At 44.4% G+C, this 20,175-nt stretch overlaps 1 pseudogene across 1 annotated transcript in view; it reads right to left on the bottom strand.

Moving 5' to 3' along the window:
• The window catches only part of LOC147608916 (uncharacterized), a 21,903-nt pseudogene extending 1,938 nt beyond the window's left edge, over window positions 1–19,965 (bottom strand). The window contains exons 1-5 of the transcript XR_015264394.1: window positions 18,578–19,965; window positions 3,832–4,114; window positions 2,335–2,519; window positions 2,088–2,249; window positions 1,403–1,984 (exon numbers count right to left, since the gene is read on the bottom strand). The product of XR_015264394.1 is annotated as an uncharacterized LOC147608916 (transcript). The remainder of the gene's footprint in view (window positions 1–1,402; window positions 1,985–2,087; window positions 2,250–2,334; window positions 2,520–3,831; window positions 4,115–18,577) is intronic.
• Between the last annotated feature and the right edge of the window lie 210 nt (window positions 19,966–20,175).

Here is a 20,175-nt window from a genome sequence, read left to right as displayed (position 1 = left end):
CCTCCACTCTCTCTCATCGCCCTCTCCCCATGCACTCTCTCTCTCATCACCCTCCACCTTGTCCACTGACTCCACCTGCCTATCATGTCCTGCCTGTGCTTATCGTTGCTGCACCTTATCACCATCACCCCTTCCTTTGCCTATCGCCTTGTCATATGCATGCTCAGATTCTCTTCAGAAGCCCATTCCCCTTGTGTCCCTAACAGAGCAGGCAGCGTTTGGTGCCCCCCAATGTCAAGCTCACGAACGTCACAGTGCAGGAGGTACTGTCGCAGATCCAATACAGCGGGAGCCAGAGGTGGACTATCAACATCGATCCCCTGGTTTCCAAGGGTAGGGATGAAGAGAACTGAAGGGGATCCATGGTGGAATGGAAGTTGCGACATTGCTGATATGGCGACCATCTCACCGTACCCTGGTGCTTTTCCTGTGTGTCAATCATATTTCTGCAGCACCAATTCAAGCTGGAACCTCTATGGTTGTGGTCGCTCTCTTGGTACATGCCACATCATCCACAACTCTAATGGACAGTATCCTGGCCTCAAATTCATATCTTGGGTGTGTTCACATGCCTACATATATGTATCTGCTTCTTCATGTGTAAGGTTTGATGCTTGTATGGTGGGCTTCATTCCAGAATGGTGCTGCAGTAGTCTAGGAGCCAAGGGGGCGGAGGCAGACCCGCCCTTGGTGCAGTAGGGAGAAGATTGATGGGTATGACACAAGCACGCCTCCACTTTCTCATACTTATGTGGTTGATGACGATTATTCTTTGTACTTGGGTTAGCGGCAAAGTTGGCGACCAAGCATTTGCAGGCGACTATGTGCGAAAGCACATGCCCTCCAGAGAGTCAAACGCCCAGAGCCAGGAGACCAACCCTATCTAACAGCTCTTGATCCTGGGACCTACATAGAGAGGCTCCACCACAGGTGGTGGATGTTGAGGCCAGGTACACGGTTCATGAAGAGGACGACACATTATGTGTCCGGACATATGATGTTCCTTTGCTGCATACTTTATTGTGCACACACCGTCTCTGTAGTACATTGGCCTTGTCTATCCTTTCGGTAGCTAGTCTTTTTACTTTTTTCATGTTGTCTTGATATCCAGTTCACTCATAGATCACATGTAATATACTTTTTTCAAGTTGTCTTGATATCCAGTTTACTCATAGATCACATGTAATAGCTTTTTGGTTTCGTAGACCCTTCGGGTCTTTCATAGGCGTTAATAACATGGGACCTACATAGTACGTAGGCCCTGTCTTTTTTCTTTTTTAAGTTCTAACATCCAGTCTACACATGGATCATATGTAACATCTTTTCGGTCTCACAGACCCTTCAAGTCTTTAGTAATTGTTAACAAATCTCTCTCTCTCTCTCTCTCTCTCTCTCAATTGATAAAACATTTAGCTTGAAGAAAAGACAAAAACTTGACCTCTTCTTTCTGCTTTTCTGACAAAGTTCCTGGCATGGTAACATCAAGAACTTTCATCACGCTTTCAGCTGCCTGCTGCACTTGACCTCGCTCTACCTCAGAATCATCTTCATCACTTCCATCCCCATCTTTCCCATCACTGCCTTCATGAGGCCCTTTGTCCATAGCTGAATCACTACCACTGATGTGTCCTTCAATTCGACCCACTGCTTTCTCCTTATCAACATTGTGGATACCCTCTGAGGCATCCACCAGAATGGTGCTATCCTTTTGATCAGGTCCTTGGTCCATATTCTGATCCGTGTTCCAAAGTTCCCAATCTGTAGCCCTCTGCTTGGTGTAAGGCGAATTCCCACCATAATTGCCACCTCTTCTGATCCCTGTAGATGGATTCCTTTTCCTTACAAGTGACTCTTGGTTTTGAGGAGTGGGCAGTTGCTGATGGCCAAATAAATTCCACTCTTTGGGTGGCTTAAATGTTACATCAATTCCTTGTAGCAATGGATGGCGCCCTTTTAAGAAAGCCAGCTCAACAGCTGCAAGCCACTATATTCAAAGGAAACCTTTGGGTCACAAATCTATCAACGTAAAAAACATAATGACTAAAAAATGTGATAATAGACAAGGCTTTCTATGATCAGTAGGATACCTCAATCACCAGAGAGTCGTGGAGTCTTGTAGCCATAGTCTGGGAGCATGACTTTACCTTTGGTTTCCATCTTTTGGTAAGTGATAGAATGAGCGTCATGAAGGGATTCGCTTCAAAGACATGTTGAGGGATTGAAAATGTTCTTTCAATACTATCGTTATCCTACCACAGAGAGAAGAAAATGCAATAAGACTCTTCCCAAAAAAATCCTAATTTACACAATTTTTAGAAAGAGTATGTGGCTTGCCTGAATCCAAAAAATTGGTATTTTGATATTTTGATCCATGATTTGCTGCTTGAATCTTCATACAAATCTTGGACATTATCAAAACCTTTTGAAACCCTAGATATCGCTTCGTCAAAATCCCTTACTGATCTTGCCGACAATCCTTTTTTAACATCAAATTCTTTCTTCCTTCCTTGAAACACCATCTGCATGAATATATTGGAAACCTTCAGCGTGATGTAAGAAATGAATGCCTAATCGTATAAGGATGAACATGTGTAAAGGTACACAATGTGTGTAAATGGGTAGGTGTGAAAATGTGCATAATGAATTTACCTTTATTTAAAGTTTTGTCTTCCTCACATGTACTGGCGATTTTCTCCTTTAGAAAAAGATTTGTTTTTAATCATGGATTGTGTGTACAAAAGAAGACAGGCGTGGACATTAGGTGCATGCGTGTGTGTGCACCTACATAGAAGGTGGGATTTATTATTATTATTATTTTATTTTTTATTTTATTTTTTATTTATTTATTTATTTTATTTTTTTTTTTGGGGGGGGGGGGGGGGGGGGAGTCCCGACATGACCTAACCAAGGATCATCTAACGTATATCCCCCGGAGGACCAAGGTTTGATCACATACCATACATACCCTGCACGACGTTTTGTAGACCTACTCAGACGTACGCATCGCAGGACCCGCGATAGATTGTGGCTAGCGACTCACCACCCAACCCTAGGTTCAGTGCCTCGGAACACCCCTAAGCTTGAGGTCTAATCCCAACCTCGAGTCCCATACCACCAGGCTGAGCCACCCACTTGCAGCTCCATGGTCCTGAGGTCTTGCATGCCCCAAGCACCTCTCCTATTCGCCGCGTGGATACCTCTAATAACTCATAAGTGCCCCCAAGGTCACTTACATAGCCCTTCCTTTATTTATAAGCTTTCCTACTTTATTTATAAGTTCTAGCTATAACTAGCCCCTTGCTATTATTCATTGACCCACGGCCAATGTAGACCTCATCCAAGACCATATTCTGACTTGACCTTTAAAAGTTAGCAAGACCTCTAAGGATTTTAATTTCTTTAGGGATGAAAATTTTGTGGGCAGGCAGAAGCAGACGAAGTTCCAGGACTTCCTCATAGAATTCATTGTCTTCAGAGGCATTGTCGATGACTAAGACCCAATAATAGTTTACTACACCTGCAATTTCTAGCTCGTGGCACATAATTATATTATCCGATATCATCTTGATATCTCCAATAGGCAGTTTGATTGTACAAGAGTGGTAGTTCTCATCCCAATACTGGCTCCATTGAGCCCCACCGTGACCCTCGAAAAGAAGTTCTTCAAGATCACTTATTCGCATGTGTCTCTCTATGTGTGTCATGCGTGCGCATGTGCATGCACGTGTTGTGTGCCTACGTACAGACATTGGTATATGTGTGACTTGTGTAAATACATTCATAAATACTTTAAAACTACACACAAAATTTGACAACACAGTACATTGAAACCTGATTTGACTTCAAGATTTGCACGAGTCCTTTCGTCATCTCCTGATCAAAAGTGGTACAACAACCATCACGAGAAAATTTTGTTGATTCTTCCAAGTCAAAAGAATTCTCGATACAAACAGCTGCAGTCACAGGTGTAGCTGCTGCCTCTTCACCAAGATATTTGACCAGCATATTCGCACCATATCCCCACCCAACTGCCATTATAGTAGCCCAAGGCCTTGATTTCAAAACAAAGCCGACCGCTGCACGTATATCATCACTGTCTCCTGCAGTAAACAACCTAAACCAGTAGAACATTGAACAGAAGAAATCATCAGGCAGGAGAACACAAACAAAGGAAAAACTGTTGTTTCTTGTACGATTTATAAACTTAATACCCCATGAGTACGGTTTCACTTCTGTTTATAAACTTAATACCCCATAAGTACGGTTTCACTTCTGTTTATAAACTTAATACCCCATAAGTACGGTTTCACTTCTGTTTATAAACTTAATACCCCATAGGTACGGTTTCACTTCTGTTTGTGAGAGATTTTACAAGCATGCTAAAGGCACACAATTCAAGCTGATGCCCTTTCTTGGATAAAGCTATTTTTCTTCCTCGGTTTGGTCTTCTCTCAGTTGTGCTTTAAAGTAGTTAAAGAACCACACACCTTGATGACGAAATTTTACCTGTCCGGAGTGATGGTCAGCATAAGTAACACTAGTATACAGTGATAATCAAGTTTTTAAAATAGAACCGTCTTCCAACCAAGGGAGGGAAGCCTAGGCTATTAACTTAATTAACTCAAGGTAATTCAAAATGGCACAGCAATACCAAGACCATCAAGACAGCTATTACCAAAGGAGTATGAGTTTGTACAAGCTTGAGAGTGATCCCTTGGACTACCAGATTGCCAACACAACAAAATGAAATTAATACATTGAACAAGCTTTACTTTGTTGTTGTAGCCACCGAGGGTGCCCATGGTCTGGTCCCAACAAGTGCCAACAATTACAGGATCCCGATCAACAGGTGGGAAACCCCGTGAACATTTAAGGAATACTGGTGGCCAACCACGGAGCATCTTCATTGATTATCACTGTCACATGCACACTTAATGCAATGCCACGTAGACATGATTACTCCTTGCAGCCGCCTTTTAGGCAAAGTTAGAGGCTGTGTGTGGGCAGTTTGGAGCAGTCTTGACAACTTTATAGATGCCTAGAGGCGCCCAAGACATAGGACAAGAATTGGGCACGATATGAACATATTTTATGACTCCTTGTGGCCTGAAAAGGGCTGGGTAACCTGAATATGACCTGCTATCAAAATCCCTATATAAAGGTGGGTCAAGGGTCACTCATGATGCATTCATGACAGGGGATGCAGAGCCAAGACCAATGGCATGCAGCCACGACATTTGGATCAGCATAGCACACCTCCATATAAGTGTTTTCCATCAATGCACATAGGAGGAAAGTTAGCATAAGTTTATGCATAGCACAATTCATGCACATCACTCCAGGCTCAGATCTGATTTGGATCTTTGCTAGTCATCGTAATTACTCATTCGTTCACTAATACACAGTAGGGGTAGGTTAGGTAAAGAGTCTCTTCTCCTTCTCTCTACTTCTGTGCCATCATTGTGCATGTGATTAGCGTTAATCTTTATTGCTTAGCTGCCGCATAAGTTGGGATGTTACATTAGTATCAGAGCCTCTAATTAGTCTCTCTTCTCCTTCTCTCTACTTCTGTGCCATCATCGTGCATGTGATTAGCATTAATCTTCATTGATTAGCTTCCGCATAAGTTGGGATGTTACATAGGTATCAGAGCCTCTATTTAGTCTAGAGGCAGTTCAACACACTAATGTCCATGCATAGTATGTTACATTGGTATCAAATCCTAGGTCAATCCTAGGTAGCATCTGTGCATGTAGTCAAATTAGGGTTGCATTTTTGCATCCGCAATCAAGGATGCGCCTTACAATTCTTCCATAGGACTTGCATTTTTGCATGCAGAACCCGTCTATAGTCAAATTAGGGTTGCATTTTTGCATCCGCAATCAAGGATGCGCCTTACAATTCTTCCATAGGACTTGCATTTTTGCATGCAGAACCCGTCAAGTTTAGTAGGCAAGTGTCATCCATGGTAAATGCCTGAAGCAATTGGAGAATATGTTGAAAGCTTATATGAGACCAAAAATCAAAGAAGCAGTGGTGGCAGTTGAGGCTCATAAGAGTGTTGCAATTGAAGACCAAGGACAAAGGGATACCACATACACACCAAGGACAATGTCGCATCCACAGGCCAAGGTCAACCAGGTATCATAGGATAATCATCTGCTATCTCCATGTATTAAAAGTCCACTATCCCTATGTTACTATAGTCATAAAGTTACTTTTGATGACGACATGACTGATCGCTGAGAGGAGGATATGCTGGAACTTGAGGAAGACATTGACAAAGTAGAAGTGGTGGAAAAAGCTTATTTTGACACGGAGACGGAAAAACTTCGAGAGGAGATTCGACTTTTGGGGGAGCCTTAGGCTCAAGGGTGGCCTACCGACGTAGGCCTACAGTTGGGTGGTGAGCTTTTGCATGCTACGCCTAGTTAGGATTATAGGGAAAAATACGGGGAGTGTGGAAAAATGATAAAACACCTTATACAGGGCGGGCACACCCACAACAGAGGCCCTGGTGTATGAATATAGACAGGAGATGACTTCTAACATGTTCTTCCCACAAATACCACATGTTTTAAGGCTAAAACATTCCTTTTCCAAATGATTGCTTTTACCATACAATCTGCAATGGTTATCTTTGACTTCAATATTGTCGGAGGAGACTTCAATATGGTTGAGCAGCCATTCGATAAAAAGGGTGGCTGTGAGGGTAGAACACAACCCTTGGAGAGAGCCTCCTAGGAGAGATTTATACTTTCCTTCTATGGCAACAATTGTTTGGACACAAGATGTTCCAGAGGAGGCCTAATTCCTTGTCTTACTCATGGCATAGTCGTAGAAGTGGGGAAGGATGTATCTTTGCACAGTTGGACATATTTTATGTGGATGACTGGGGCCTAGATAGATAAGGCTCTATTTCCATCTTGTCAGGTGCTAACAAATCAGATCATTGCCTGGTTGTCTTGTGCATCAAGGAACTTGGCAGCCAGAAGGGTGTACCGCATGCTCGCATCCCAGACTCTCTATCAGGATGCAGAGACCTCCCAGGAGGTTAGAGAGATTTGGAGGCCTTGCAATCATCCTGACCGACGAGAGAGGCTCGTTTTGGCCCTGGAGAGGACTAGCCAGCACTATCATTTTGTTGCTTTGGCCAAGAAATAAGAGGCTCTAGACAAGGAGTGAGCTATCAGACACAGGTTGGCAGTGCTTCAAAGGGAACAGGAGAAGCATCCTAGGGACAATTTGAGATGCTTGCAAGATTCTCAAGGAGAATTTCATACTGATCCAAATAAGGTGCCTCTGATTTTGATTAGACTTTTCTCTCTACAGAGGCCCACTCATTGGACAGAGATGCTGCACAACAGCAGAGCATGCCCAGGTTTATTACAGATGATGTGTGCCTCTTTGGATGCCCCCTTTTTGAAGCATGAGATGAGACATGCTTTGCACGCCCTCTCGAAAGGCAAATGCCCAAGGGATGATGGCCTCTCTCCTTCCTTCCTTCTTGCAATTTTGGGATTACATTGGTGATGATGTTACTACTGCTTTGCAGGAGATGTGGTGTTCTGGTATGATGCCCCCTTTTATCATGGAGGGTCTTATCCACCTTGTTCTGAAAGGTGGGGATAAGAACAACATCAGACAATGGAGGCCCATTACTTTGCTTGGTTTTGCTTACAAAATTTTAGCTAAGGCAGTTAGCATGAGGCTTCAGGCTGTTCTTCAAAGAGTTATTCATGATACACAGAATGGTTTCCTCCAAGGAAGGAGTATCTTTGATAATATCTTTTCATTGTGGAGTGGGCTGAATCTAGCCAACAACCCCTTGCCATTCTTTTGCTAGACTTGAAAAAGCTATGACAGAGTAGATTGGGACTTCTTGGAAGGCACGATGGCACGGATGGGTTTCTCCCAGGAGTGGATTCGAGGAGTCTCGTGTATGTATAGGGAGGCCCACAACACAGCTTTAGCCTGCGGGGGCGTGCTGAGCGCTTTCAGATCTCCCGCTCCGTGAGGCAAGGATTCCTCTTAGCTCCACTACTCTACCTTTTAGTAGCGGAGGCTATGAGTAGGTTTCTCAGAGCTACCCCAAGGGCCTTAGGCTGCCTCTTCACACAGAGGAGTTACTGGACTCGGAGTTAGCAGATGATACTGCTATGTTTTTGGAGGCTTCGGTGGCTTGCCTCTGTGCTTTCCGCACTGCTTTGGACTTCTTGGAAGGCACGATGGCACGGATGGGTTTCTCCCAGGAGTGGATTAGAGGAGTCTCATGTATGTATAGGGAGACCCACAACACAGTTTTAGCCTGCGGGGGCGTGTTGAGCGCTTTCAGATCTCCCAATCCATGAGGCAAGGATTCCTCTTAGCTCCACTACGCTACCTTTTAGTAGCGGAGGCTATGAGTAGGTTTCTCAGAGCTACCCCAAGGGTCTCAGGCCTTAGGTTGCCTCTTCACACAGAGGAGTTACTGGACTCAGAGTTAGCAGATGATACTGCTATGTTTTTGGAGGCTTCGGTGGCTTGCCTCCGTGCTTTCCGCACTGGTTTGGAGATGTTTTGTCTAGCAGCAGGCGCCTCCATTAATTGGCACAAATCAACAAGATTTTGGATTAGTGACTCTCTGTAGACAGATTGGGGTTTGGATGTGGGGTTTACTTGGATTGAGAGAGGATGCACTACCAGATATCTTGACTATCAGGTTGGCATTGACATCTCGCCTACACAACAATTTGCCCCTGTGATGATCATGAGCATTAAAAGCAAACTTCAGCATTGTAGTAGTGGGAAGCTTGATTTGGCCTCTAGAGCCTTGGTAGCTAATCAAGTGCTGCTGGCAATTGCTTGGTTTGTCACGTCGTGTTGGGTGTTTCCACCAAGGCAAGAGTGGCTTGGGATATCATTATTATGCCTAAGCAAGAGGGAGGATTGAACATCTTTGACTCAGAGGTGCAGTGTCAGACTTTACTTTGTAAGCTAGTAGTCAAAAGATTTCTTCCTAGCATTGAGCCTTGGAAGGACTTTCTTATGCAGCAGATTATGAGGTGCATCCCGATTAGGGGAGGTGATTGGATTTCCAGCCCACGTTTTATCTTCTTGGATGCAGAGCACCGACCACCTTCTTCGCCCTTGGTGAGATCTCTTCTGTGAGCCTGGGATTGCATAAGGAGCTTCTTGGTTCATATTCCTCCACGATCAGTTGAGGAGGCTAACAAGCAGCCCTTTGTGTGGAATGACTTAATCTTGGATGAATTTGGTAGACCTCTTGGAGCAGCCACGCATATCCAAAGGGCTGCCTAGGCAACTCTTCTCCCCTCAGTGTTGGATTGGAAAAGGCTCACGGAGCACTTGAGAGGCACTAGTCAGACGATTATACAACGGAATGTAGCCATACCTAACCATTGGATCATAGGAAACTTCGTGGAAGGGCCTCATCACTTACGGTTTGGGGTATTCTCAGGAACAGGGGTACCTATTCAGATCATGTGCCTCCCCACTTTGGGTGAGAATGATGTACCAGTCTTCTACTCCATTCAGGATAGATGGCTCTTGGAGAGAAGTGTTGAGTAGGATATCATTGAGGGGTTGGGGGTCCGGCCGGTGAGAGTGGTGGGCAACGCAGGAAAACACATTTATATTCATCCATCTCAAGGGATGATTACGAACGCTTGGAGCCACTGGTTATATGATGGGTGTCCTATTGTTAGACATCATACCCTTCTTGCTGGCTTCCTATTTGGTGTCCTATTTTAGCCTCTAGGGCTAACCATGTTAGTCAGAGGGGCTGGTCACCCCTCACATATATTTTACCCATATTTATTCCCCATTTTATGCTCCTGGGTATTTTCCCAGTCGTGTAGGCACTTTATCACCAGTCGGCTGCCTTCATTTAGGCATATATATAGATCTCACTACTTGCCTAGTTGCAATCCCTCACATACAAGGTTCTCCCCTCTTGCTCGGGACATGTATTCCTTTTGGTGATGATATTGAGAGCAGGTTCTCACCTGTGTTTCCTCTCCATCTTTCTCTCTCACTCTCTCACCTGTGTTTCCACTTTCCCTTCTTCCGCTGCACATTCTATCATCGTATCAGAGCGCCGGTGATCGTCAGCGTTGGATGCTCCCTCCTCTACATCTTGATTTCTGCGTTTTTCTGCCTGTGGACAGATCTGCGTTTTTTCATGCGTTGAAGCTTGCATTTCAGGTCAATCAAGGGCTGACTCATCCCCAATTCAGTGGGCTGCAGTCCCTCTTCATCAAGGCGTCACTTGGCAGCCTCTAGGCAGCCTGACAAGGGCGTTTTTTTCAGGGCAGCATACCTGCTCTTCGGGAAGCACCTTCCAGGGCTCTTAGGCGAATATTTTTCAGGGTCTGGGCAGCAACATTGCTGTCCCAACAGGCTGCATTTCTGGCCTGTTTGGGCTTGCCTTCCCACGCCCTGTTCGTGGAGCTCTCTGGGCTCCCCTTTTGGCCTCTTCAAAGGGCCTTCTACTAGGCCATAGGCCAGCGTCTGTCCCTTCTGGTTATCTTGTGCCCACCCCCCCCCCCCCTTGTACTTGTTCTCTACAGCAGTTCTTGATTTGAGGCTTCAGCATGTCCATATTCAGCCTATTCTACAGCCCCTTTTACCTCTGCGTTTTTTCAGATTTGCAGCCATGGTTGCTGCGTTTTTTTGAACTGATCTTGCTGGTAGCTTACCTTCACCTGGGCTTCATCTATTGGACCCGAAGGTACCTTCTCTTCAGCGTTTTTCCTCGTAGGAGGTGTGGACACTGGTTGACCTGAATTTTCAGATTTGTAGCCCTTGTTTGGCTGCGTTTTCTTCTCCAGTGGACACAGATCACTTGCAGAGGGGGTTTCTTGTTTGGATTGTAGCTTTGGAGGCAGTTTGGTACTTGAGGAGGATTCTGAATTTCAGATTTCAATCAGCGTTTTGCTGATTTTGGAGCATCTATACCTGTGTTTTGTTCCTGGCCTACACGGTTACCCGGTTTCTACATGTTCCTTGCCTTCTGTTGGCGGTGGAGTGCTATTTTTTGCTAGATAGCAGTGTTTTGGCTGCGTTTTGCTTCCCACAAGAGTTTTCTACACTCAAGAGGGGGCCTATCTCCAGCTACTTCACTTGAGGATCAGTTTTAGGAGCTGTTTTGTATCTATGGAGACTTTCTTCTGTGACAGGAGTTTACAGATTTTGGAGGAGAGCAGTGATCTTTTCAGAGATCCTGAGCAGAGTTTATTTTGTCCGAGCTTGTGTTCTTTGCAGTGTTTGTAGAACAAGGAGGGTGTTTTGCCCTTGCGGTGTGATCCTTTCACATGGATCATTTATTTGTTGCTAATTCTTGGGATCTGGTTCTACTTCTGGAATAGTCTTTTGCTATCTGTGATGCTTTTGAGGACTTTGTTACCACTGCAGTTTATATTCCTGCTTCCCTTCCTCATTGTGAGGAGTCTACCTCTGCCTCTCTTTGTGATGCTTCTGAGGATGCCCCTCCCCCTGCTAGTTCTGCAGGTTTGTTGTTTTGGAGGATGGTTTTTTGGACCCAGTGGGATGCTTTGGATCTATGGTTGCTAACCGTGCCTGGTACTTCCAGAGTTTTTTGGATTTGGATCATAATCAGGTTGGGCTTATATCAGTCCGACGATATATTTTTTCAGAGGGGAATGTGGAGTCCTTTCATCTTGCGATGCCCACCTCAGTGGCATGTACTTATGTACAACATTGGGCAACTCATGTTATGGAGTTTGAGCAGATGGACCCCATCTTTTCTGCAAAGTCTTTACATCTTGCGATGCCGACCTTTTCAGAGGATGCTTTTATACAACATTTGGCTACTCTTGGTACAGAGTTGGATCAGATTGACTCTTTCTTTTGAGGGTTCCAGTGAGGAGCGGTTATATATATACAGGATTAACTGCAACGTGCTGCTCCAAATAATGGTTCCAAACCCAAGTGTAAGAACACTCCCCGAAGTCGAATGTCGTGTATCGAGCTTGGAGAAGGTATGAAAATCCTCATAACCAACCAAGATCAGATCCTGTATATAATCAATCCTGGGAGAAGCAAAAGAAAGAGTCAATCCTAAGAAGATTGCTTGTGGAGCTTTCTTGGTACTTGTTTCTGCAGTCTTTCATCTTTGATTGAGGACGGCGTCTCTGGCTTCTTGGAGTTCACTCAGCATCCAGTGCTGAGAGGGGGTGTTTGACATCATCCCCTTCTTGCTGGGTTTCTATTTGGTGTCCTCTTTTAGCCTCTAGGGCTGACCATGTTAGTCAAAGGGACTGGTCACCCCTCACATATATTTTACCCATATTTATTCCCCATTTTATGGTCCTGGGTATTTTCCTAGTCGTGTAGGCACTTTATCACCAGTCACCTGCCTTCATGTAGGCATATATATAGCCGGCATGCCTTCCTCATATCTCACTGCTTGCCTAGTTGCAGTCCCTCACATACGAGGTTCTCCCCTCTTGCTCGGGACATGTATTCCTTTTGGTGATGATATTGAGAGCAGGTTCTCACCTGTGTTTCCTCTCTATCTTTCTCTCTCTCTCTCTCTCCTGTGTTTCCACTTTCCCTTCTTCCACTGCACATTCTATTACCTATCATATACTTGCACTCGGACCCCGGTAAGTGGGAGTGGAGGGATGCTTTTAACCCCATGAAAAGAATGCCCTTCTTCAGTTCCACTGTGTGGAATGCCAGACACTTGGTTTTCGGACAAATCCAGAGAGTCCCTACTTCTAGACCACATTGGGAGGCTTATGGGAGCACCCTTGACATTCAGGGAGCTTTTTGGCTGAGGTTGTGGCACTCATACAAGGAAACCAAGATTTCCTCTTTTATTTGGCTCTATCTACATGGTGGACTTGCCGCCAACCAGTGGAGATCGGTCATTGGCGCTAGCCCAGCCTATCCCAGATGTGTAGGAGCTTCAGAGACAGTTTACCATTACTTATGGGAGTGCACGGAGGCATAGAGGATTTGGACTGCAATAGCACACCTTTTTTGGAAGGACGAGGAGAGAAGCCTACATTTGTTTTGGTGCTATTGTTTGGTTGACACATCCGGCCCACAAATCAGGTTTGAAGGGAACTAAAGAGAAATGATCATGCGGGTTACCCAAGGAGTGGGTCGACGGTGTCTTCTTCACGACATACCAGACTCAGGTTATGTACCTCCAACACACAGGTTGGACACTGCATGGGAGATTATTGCTAGCATCACAATGTGGAACATCTCGAAGGCAAGATGCATTGAGGCCATGGAGGGCACTTTGGTAGTGCATTTGCACGATCTAGTGTGATATTATCCACACGCTCATGGCCACTTGCGCCAGGATTCATGGATCTTCGGGGCCGCAGAGAGAAAACGTGGCCAATTTATGAGAGAATGGGATCATGGCATTTTTTTCACTTGATCTCATATCGGGCCTTGATGGCAACACAAGACACCCGATTGGTTAAGATTTCCCCCTTTCTTGGTTTGAAATCTCCCTTTTTGTAAAAAAAATTCATACTTAATAGAAGTCTCTTTTCCGGAGAGAAAAAAAAAGATCCCTTGAACTTTGCAGTAAAGCCTTGTTCACTGACAGCTTCAGTTGACCTTTGCTTCTTCTTTCTTTCTTCTTCCTACAAGGCACTGATGATTCCTTCCAAGGTTGGATCAGGTACATTCTTCACAATTGTGACTAGATTGTCATACTCTTCAAGCATGCTTTTGAGAAGCACTACCATGGCATCAACATCAGTCACTGGATATTTCATTGCAGCTAGTTGAGTCATAAGACTCATCTTGTTGACATGTGCAACAAGAGATTCTCATGTTTTTAATTATAACTCAAAGAAAGTGATCTTCAAAGAAAGCTTAGAGTTTTTAGCACTAGCTCCAAAAAGTATACCAAGTTTAGCCAAAGCTTCAGCAGGTGATTCAGGTCAGAAATATGATGTAGATAGTCATCACCCAGGCCAAGAGCAATAATGGCATATGTGCTTTCTTCTCTAGAGAGATCCTGGCTTGTTCTTACTTCTTCATTAGAAGCAAAAAAAAAAAAGGTGGTATCATTTTTTTCACTAAACCCCATAAATTCTCTCATCAAATGAAACTTGATATTTGCTAGAAGTGAAAACCTTGCCCATTGAATTTATCTATGAACATGTGAGAGATCATGATAAATAATGAGGTGGTCTTACCACTTGGCTATACACCCAAGGGAAGTGTCTAATCTCAGTTTACAAAATGATTAGCATAAATAGTCATTTGAAATTTGATGAATATCTCGATTCTCCATATTTGCAAAAGCTTTAATTTTTATGCAGAGAGCTGATTTTACAAAAGTCCTAAATTTTGGTAGATGCAAGTGTTTCAATTTGACCAATTTTGCCCCAATTTTTGAAAAGCCCTAAATTTTTATCAATGTAATAGCATCAATTCGATAGATTTCACTTGATTTTGGAAATGCCCCAAATGCTGAAGAACCCTAATTTTGATGTGGCGTTACAAGTACAGTCAAGTTGATTGCTGCTGAAGAACCCTAAGTTTGATGTGGCATTACAAGTATAGTCAAGTTGATTGCTGATGATAAACTCCTCAGGGTGGCACATAGGGCAGTGGAGGCACTGATGCTTGCAAGCGGCAAATAGGTGTGGGAGAGCTGTCAAAAAGCATAGCCAGCAGTGCTAGACTAGGTGGCGCAACATAGTCAACACTGTTGAACCAGGTGATGCCCAGGTGGAAGGAGTGGTAGCGCTCTTCATTGTGGGAGCAGCAGCAGCATGAAAGGCGGATCCGTACGGCGGGAGACAAAAACCCTAAAAATAGAAAAAACCTAACCATGGCTCTGATATCAATTCTAGGATTCAATGTTTGCAAGGCCGACACTATGGTGGATGGAAGATATCTTTAGTGTTGAGAGAGAGAGAGAGAGAGAGAGAGAGTGATTGCACAACTCAATGATGATTTGATTAATTTATGATGCTGTAAATCCTTCACCAAGTACAATGCTTTTAAAGGCTTAAAGCCTTATCTTATGACTCAAACACACACTGAAACAGTGACACATGGCACATGTGCTGACATCATTGCTTACTACATACACACATAATATCTAGCCTTGGTGAAAATGTCATTTGTGCTAACACTCATAGGAAGTGTTCACACACACACATAGACTCCCAATGGTCACAGGCAGAACCCTGACATTTCCTCTTTTGAGGATTGTAGTCTACACTATGCAAATGCTTGATTTTGAGTAATAGAAGGATCTCTTCTTTTGGTGGGAGGTGTGTGTGTGTTGTTGTTTGGGGGGAAGGGGGGTCCATATGTTGTGAATGCAAAGTTGGAAAGACTCTTACATCCGGGGCATGAGTCTTTGAGCTTTGAGCTTCTGCCAGAGCTCCAAAGTAGTCTCTATAGTCCTAAATACATGATGTTTCTCCCAATGTGGCAACTTGGATGGAAGAACTGAGTTGTATAAGGCGTCTGTTTTTTACAATTTAGTTTATAAAAGTGAATCAATTGAAAGGCCTTCTAAGCATAAATCCATCGCCACTCCCTCAACACAAGTGTTTTATAGGGCACCCTCCATGCTGGACAGCAAATCAAGCAAATTGCCTTAAGGTCACACCTTTTGGTCCGATGCTCTTGGTGTACTACTACAGGAGATACTTGCATTTATATTTTATGTTTCCCTTCTTCCTCTTGTGATTGGCCATGGTGTCATTATCCCATCCAAAGCAAAACAGATCCCCGCTTCCAAGCTGCACAATCCAAGTCATGGAGAGATACACACTTCTTGTGTCACACAATGCCTGGTATGTATGGAAATTTCTTGATTGCCTCAAACAGTAATTATAATTTAAGAGTTCCTCCTTCTAAAAAGGACTCTTGTTGAGCGTAATGTACTCTTTTTGTACATAGTGTGTATACTTGACAAAAGTCTCCATTTTGAAGGAAAAAACTATGATGAGACTTACATATAGAATTTTCATCGCTTGAAAAAATTGAGTTGTATACGCTAGATGCACTGCTTAATGGGACTTCTCTCACTTTCATTCTCACTCTTTCTAGAATCGAAAACATTTAAGCAACCTGAGAAAGACATGTGAACTACCCAAGAGGTTGTGCCTATAGTGTAAGAAGCATTGCCAGGAGGCTGAGGTTGGTGAAAGATGCTACTAGCTTGGGTTTCCACACATGACACAAAATACGAGAACATGGAGGAATGTTTTCAAGCTGAGGACTAGATCTCCAAGGCATATGCATTTTGAAGTTGTTCTTTCAATCTTGCAACGAGCTGATCTTTCTTTCAGATTGTGTCGGTTTTAAAAGAAAAGAAGAGTCATTAATCAAAGGACCAAGTAGGCAAACAAAGGATATTCAGGGTGGGTGGGTGGGTGTGTTGAAAGGTCCCTCCAGTTCTAGTCCCACAAATGCCACTATAAATCTTGTCAAGAGTCTATTCTCCCAAATGTAAAGTTTCCACAAAGGTTCTATAGCTACCACCAAAAGGAATGGTCTGTATACCAAGTGTGCCAACTACACAAGCTGTGAAGGAAAGCATGGTTCCACGACCACAGAGTGGGGAGAGTGGGGATGGAAGCTCAATCCATGGTAAGTAGATGCACAGACATGGAAGAGAGAGAGAGAGAGAGAGAGAGAGAGAGAGAGAGAGAGAGAGAGATGCAATAGAGCTCACGTGAGAGAGATTGCACATGAACACAGTGATTGTATTATGATAATAATACTCACACCATGTACAATGTATTTATAGGCACTAAGACCTTATCTTCTGACCCTTACTAAGAGATGGTTCACACCTAGAGTGTTCACACCAGAAGACTCGATAACCCTTTCACACTACTGAGACTCCGACTTTTCCAACACCCCCCCCCCCCTCTCGGAACGAAGGTGGTGAGACAAACACAAAAGAAACAACCAACCTCCAACTCCATCACATCAATGCAAAGACGCGAATTAGCCATGCTATTCCCTCAATCAGCTTATGATTGAAGCTGAGATTATTGCTTAGTCCCCCTCCCCTAACTCGGATAAGAATACATCTTTGCCTTTTACAGCATCAAGGCATTACAACAACTCCAAAAAACATCCAAAATTTTCAGATTTCGGGGTACAACCCAGGCAGAGAACCCTTGACTCAACATAAATAAGACCTAGAAGTTGAGGAAGAATCCCCACTCGATGCCGGTGAAGATCCTTTTGCGGCGTCGTTTCCAAGCTATCGATACTTAAGCCAACATTTTAGCCACATGGGCCAAGGCAGGGTACCTAAAAGTGGATGTGTTTGATGAACTTTGAAGATGTGAATGTCGATGCCAAACACATATGCCTTGAGATAGGCATCAATGCTCAAAGATCCCACAACTCCATGGAAGAAGTATAGGATGTAGACCATGTGGTGGTCTCAGCATTGGTTGTTGATGCATCCTGTGCCTCCTCCTTGAAGAAAGCAAAACATTGAAAGAAAGATCGATCCATTGGACTTCTTACCAAAAAACCATCTGACAAATCCTGCACATATTGATGAAGAAGATGAAAACGTATGCTGCACCTCCTCTTCATGAATCAGTGTAGAGGACCCTTGTTGATAATGACTTTAGAAGGCACACAGCTGACTGTCAAGGCTGCAGGTACATGTCATCATGTGTAAGCACATTAGTGAGTACCCTGTGATGAATAGGGCTGACAGCAGGCAGCACTGTTGGAGAGGCTTGGGGAGGAGGCGGCCCAAACACGCAAAGGAGTACTGCTATAGAGGCTTGAAGATCACCATGCTGGACATGCGGCACACAAAGGAAAGGAGGAGAAGGGAAGATGGTTCACCCAAGCTATGATACCATGAAGGAAATCATGGTTCCAAGACCTAAGAGTGGGGAGAGTGGAGATGGAAGCTCAATCCATGGTGAGTAGGTGCACAGACATGGAAGAGAGAGAGAGAGAGAGAGAGATGCCATAGAGCTCAAGTGAGAGAGATTGCACATGAACACAATGATTGTATTATGAATAATAATACTCACACCATGTACAATGTATTTATAGGCACTAAGGCCTTATCTTCTGACCCTTACTAAGAGGTAGTTCACACCTAGAGTGTTCACACCAAAAGACTCACGATAACCCTTTCACACTACTGAGACTCCGACTATTCCAACAAGCTGGAGGTCATCCTCGGTGGTATCTCCAAAAAAGAGCAGGTGCCCTCATGACCTATCGACAAGGCCATAAGACGAAGGTCAGAGTGGAGGCTGAGGACTCACAGAGGTATGTCACGAGGGGAAAACATCACTTATGCTGGATGGAGATTGCACAACACAGTATAGTACCTAGCTGAGTGGGGCTAGATTTTGATGATAGCAGCCCTTCAAGACCATTGGGAATTACCAGATTTCTAACAGACTATGCATTAATGAATCTCTGATAAGGAAGCTTCTTGTTTTGCTTGAATCACCTCTTTTTCAAGCTGATTTGACATCTTTATTAATTGTCATAACTAGAGTCTACTATAAGGAGACAATGGAAAAAAAAGCAATGCCTAAGAAGCCCAAATTCAGAAAGGTACCTTGGAGTAATCAATGGAGAGCCTCCACAACCTCTCGGATTCACCACGACCGGAAAGTAGCCATATCTGAGAGATTTTTGGACAAAATTCTGGACATTCTTGTCTCCGCTACCATCTGCTGAACCTGGAACAAGAAGAATTGTCGTATCCAAGCCATGTTCTCCTGACAGTTCCAAATGAGAAGGCCAGTCAATGGCCAAAACTCCTCCATCTCCTGTGTGCAAGAAGGTGCGCTGATAAACAGGGACACTCTTTCCGATCTCTGGCCCTTCTCCTACTTGTTCTGCAAAAGAATTGCTAGACCCTGAAGCTATTCTCAAAATACAGCCAGCCCATTTACCACCACTATCATCACCATGACCATGATCACTATTGTTGTCACTGTCATTCCGTAATCTCACGAAATGGTGCCCTTCTTTGGTAAGCTTCTTTGCAAGACCTTCATAAATGTCAGCCTCCTCAAACACTATAGACGGGCATCTCATCAGCACGAACCGATTGAAAGGGGTGGAGTTCATGACTAACAGCCAGTCTCTGGCAGATTGCTCTGCATCACCTTGGTCTTTATTCTGCATGTTGTCTTTCTTACTCATTGGCATCGCCGCCACTAGGTAGCCTGCAGTGCCAGCCGATGCCGCTGCAGCTACAAAGACATCAATGGGAAAAGAGGAAAGGTTATTCAGAAAACCTTCTGAGGTGTGTGACTGCAGAGAGAGCCAGACCGGCGAGAGTTTGACAGCTGCAGAAGCTCCGCTTTGAAGAAGGCTGAGCAGGTTTTGCCCATATTCTGCCAGATGCTGAGCTTGAGCTTCAAAGCTGAAGCTAGCCCTGGGTGAAACCATCATAGTCTTTTCGGAGTCCCTGCGTCTGTGCAGCAATCCGATGAGCCTCCGCTTCAACAGCAGCCTTCTGCCGTACCGTATTTCTCCGTCGCCGAAGAGCCAGCACAGTTTACTGCAGGGGAATATGCTTCCGGAAGTCCGTCGGTCGGAGCCCGGTTCCGGCGGTAGAAGGATACGGTACGGCATGCTGTGGCGTGCCGGAAACGCCATCGCCGAACTCACGATTGCGGCGCTCCACCTACATCAGATTCATCTTGAAGAAAACATAATCCAGGGTTAGGGTTTCCAGAAGCTCCACATCCAGAATTGCACAGAAGTAGGGGTTTGCAGAAACTCCATATCCGGACCTGGACAGAATCAGGGTTTGCAGAAGCTCCATATCGAAAACTTGGCAGAGTTAGGGTATGATGAAGTTCCGTATTCATACCTGCGAAGAATTAGGGCTTGCAGACCATAGCGAACATACGAGAAGGGCAGCCATAAGCACGGCAAGCTGGCTGGTTGCGACGACAAGTGTTCGTACAGACACGCCCGCCGCGTTTGTTTTATTTCATTTTCCCAGTTTCTTTCAACAATTTATTAGAAAATTCAATGCCCCTCTGCTCGACACGTGGCGTTCATCTTACGTTGCCGTGGCATTCAACGATTGGGTAATGTGTGAATTTGGTCAAGACTCACGAGCATAATCAAAGTGTACACACACTTGTCTACTCAAATGCCTCCTGGTAGATGAGCCAAACGCTGGCAGAGAGAGAG

The sequence above is a fragment of the Cibotium barometz genome, chromosome 52 (genome assembly GCF_041138505.1).
Source record: "Cibotium barometz isolate CiBa-2024 chromosome 52, ASM4113850v1, whole genome shotgun sequence".
Taxonomy (NCBI): domain Eukaryota; kingdom Viridiplantae; phylum Streptophyta; class Polypodiopsida; order Cyatheales; family Cibotiaceae; genus Cibotium; species Cibotium barometz.
The sequence above is the reverse complement of the archived record's forward strand: the minus strand, read 5'-3'. Positions and strand labels throughout refer to the sequence as shown.